General features: G+C 41.1%; 1 non-coding gene across 1 annotated transcript; it reads left to right on the plus strand.

The window, feature by feature from the left end:
- Window positions 1–3,054: 3,054 nt before the first annotated feature.
- Window positions 3,055–3,160, plus strand: LOC129463286 (U6 spliceosomal RNA). The gene has a single exon (XR_008651088.1). It is a non-coding gene; the product is annotated as a U6 spliceosomal RNA (small nuclear RNA).
- Window positions 3,161–3,503: the final 343 nt, after the last annotated feature.

Here is a 3,503-nt window from a genome sequence, read left to right on the forward strand (position 1 = left end):
CCCTTCGATGGAAAGAATAAATTTTTCTATAGTTAGAAAGTATTTTCTAATAGCAAGAGGCCCATGCATTCCAAAAGAATTTTCTAATAAAATATCTTGTCTAACTGGGTTATTGTCAAGAAGCAATAACAGGGTTACCTTTGCAGGAGTTGCAGGCATAACTGTGGGGATCAGGGTAGGACAAAATCCATCCTATTTTTAATGTTGCACATTCTATGTTTTGGTCCAAAGTGAAGAGATATTTGATAACGTCATTTAAAACAGCTATCACAGAGTATTTCACAAACTCTTTGTAGAGATTCATATTTTTGGTCAAAAGTATAAGTTTGATCAGGACTAGGGGCAAGCATTCTTGAAGGTCAATATATATGTTTATTCTCTGTATATGTATTCTCTTTATTCTCCTCAAATAAAATAAGAGTAATAGCATTAACTTAGATTCTGAGCAATATTCTGAAGACTGGCTAATAGCTATTGCATACTTTTCACATTAAAAACAAGAAGTGTCTTTGGTGCAGAATGTTAACTGGTGGCATATAACTTCAAGGCACCAGGTCATAACTATCCCATTTAATAAATGAGACCACTCTTGCCTTTGAACTGAGCTGAAAGCTGCACTGATATTCACAATTGTGTCCATTGTTTCCCTGTTGTAATATGTGACTCCAGAGCATGCATCTCTTTCTCACATGACAGAGACATCTCTGTCTTAGTTCTTTTTTGGCTATTGCAGTAAATGGGGATGTACTGACCATCAACCTTGTTAGGCAGCATTCATTACTCTAGACACCTGCACTAATGTTCTACTGACCTCTATTTTTATGAAAGAATAATTGATGCTATGTCAAAAGGCTATAGAATATCATCAAATTCTTTCCTTTTCTGGGCAAGGGCTGGTGGTGAGGACAATGTTTATATCTCTGATTTTCCAAATTCTAAGTCATAGCCGAAGCTCCCAAAGTTACTAAGTTTAAGATTCCATTTGAACTTGGCTTTGTACAATGCAAAACTACCCCATATTTAAAAATCACTGTCACAAAGTAATAGGTAAGTTCGAAGCAGATAACCCTCCCCTAGCACACAACTTAATAAATAAGCCATGTAACTCCCTGCATAGGCATACATAAGAAATCTATTCTATTCAGTCTTTTAATTTCCCCAGTGTTCACAGCCATGCTGGCATTTTCAAGAGATAAGCCCACACACTTTTTCCTTAGGAAGAAAAAAAGGTTTGACTAAAGCAAAATGTGTTCTGTGGTAAATCATTATTTTCAAGCAGTGCCTTTTGTTTACTTGTTTTTCATATTATCTAAGGGATAAGTCTTAATCCTGTGTAGAGCATGGCTGCTGATCATGCAAAACTGGAGCTGTCTTAACATGAACAGCTGTCCTCCCTCTAATGCCAGGGCTGGCCATTGAATGCCACCCAAGAGGATTTGGGGAACCCCAAGTCTCCAAAGCAGAAACAAAGGGAAAGACTTGTCCAAGATTACTTTAGTACCAAGCATTTAATTATAACATTAATTTGCACAGTACCCTCCCTTTTAGCTGTGATTTCACTGCTAAAACCAAGTGGTAATATTAAAAAAAAAAAAGTTTCCCACTGCCTAAGTTCAGAGGGTAACCCAGGAATGGATGTGTTTGCAACAATGAACATAGCATCTCTTTATTGGCACAGCCTCTGAAGGCCTGGTCTGGGGAGTTAAGTCTTCTTTGGAGCACTTTGGTTTTTTACTTTTTTTTTGTCTTGTTTTTCAGATGGAATTTTGCTCTTGTTGCCCAGGCTGGAGTACAGTGGCATGGTCTCAGCTCACTGCAACCTCTGCCTCCCAGGTTCAAGCGATTCTCCTGCCTCAGCCTCCCAAGTAGCTGGAATTACAGGCACCCCCCACCACGCCCGGCTAATTTTTTGTATTTTTAGTAGAGGTGGGGTTTCATCATGTTGGCCTGGCTGGTCTCAAACTCCTGACCTCAGGTGATCCACCTACCTCAGCCTCCCAAAGTACTGAGATTACAGGTGTGAGCCACCACACCTGGCCTTTTTAACTTTCTTTAAGCAAGGATATTCATACCCCTTCATTGGTTGGTAATGAATTCTTAAAACTGTCAATGACAATCAAAGTTACCTGTCAGAGCAGAAAGAAACAAAAGAAAAGAAAAACGAAATCTTATATTATGCATTATCTTTTTAAGAGTGGGCCTGTGGCAGCCAGGCGCGGTGGCTCAAGCCTGTAATCCCAGCACTTTGGGAGGCTGAGGTGGGCGGATCACAAGGTCAGGCATTTGAGACCAGCCTGGCCAACATGGTGAAACCCCTACTCTACTAAAAATACAAAAATTAGCCGGGCGTGGTGGTACTCACCTGTAATCCCAGCTACTCAAGAGGCTGAGGCAGGAGAATCACTTGAACCCGGGAGGCAGAGGTTGCAGTGAGCTGAGATCGTGCACTCCAGCCTGGGCAACAGAGTGAGACTCCGCCTCAAAAAAAAAAAAAAAAAAGAGTGGGCCTGTGGCTGAGGCTGGCATGTGGGCATCAGTGGAGATGGAAGTGTTCATGTTAAAAAAAAAAGTTCAGCAATTTCTTTTTTTAAAGACAAGGTCTAGCTCTGTCACCCAGGCTGGAGTTTAGTGGTACAATCTTAGCTCACTGCAACCTCTGCCTCCTGGGCTCAAGTAATCATCCCACCTCAGCCTCCTGAGTAGCTGGGACTACAGGCCTGTGACAACACACCTGGCTAATTTTTGTATTTTTTTTGTAGAGACAGGGTTTTGCCATGTTTCCTGGGCTGGTCTCAAAACTCCTGGGCTCAAATGATCAGCCTACCTCAGCCTCCCAAAGTGTTGGGGTTACGAACGTGAGCCATCATGCCTGGCCAGGCAATTTCTTATAAAGTTAAGCCTTAGGACTACCCTATGACTCAGCAACTCCAATCCTAGGTATTTACCTATGAGAAATGAAGCATATGTTCACCTGAAGACTTGTAGTTCTCATAGCCTCAAACTGGAAAAAACCCAAAAGTCCACTCCCAGGAGGGTGGAAAACAAACTATGGTAGTGCTGGCTTCAGCGGCACAGATGCTAACATTGGAGCGATACAGGAAGATTAGCGTGGCTGCTGTGCAAGCATGACATGCAAACTCGTAAAGCATTCTTTTCATTTTTAAAATAAGAAAAGAAAACACAAACTGTGGTATATGCATATAATAAACAAATAAAATATGGATAAACACAGCATGGATCAATCTTGAAAACATTATTTTAAGCGAAAGAAGTCAGATATAAAAGAGTGCAAACTGTATGATTCCATTTACATGAAGCTTTAGAACAGGCAAACCTACTCTATGGTACTAGGATTAGAACAGTGATTGCCTCTGGGTGGCGGTGGTGAGTTGACTGGAAGGGACACATGGGAACATTTAGTCCTGATGGAAATATTTTCTGTCTTGACCAGCATTATGGTTACATGGATATACACATTTGTCAAAGTTCATCACTCAAAGCCC

This window comes from Symphalangus syndactylus, chromosome 14 (assembly GCF_028878055.3).
Source record: "Symphalangus syndactylus isolate Jambi chromosome 14, NHGRI_mSymSyn1-v2.1_pri, whole genome shotgun sequence".
Classification (NCBI taxonomy): Eukaryota; Metazoa; Chordata; class Mammalia; order Primates; family Hylobatidae; genus Symphalangus; species Symphalangus syndactylus.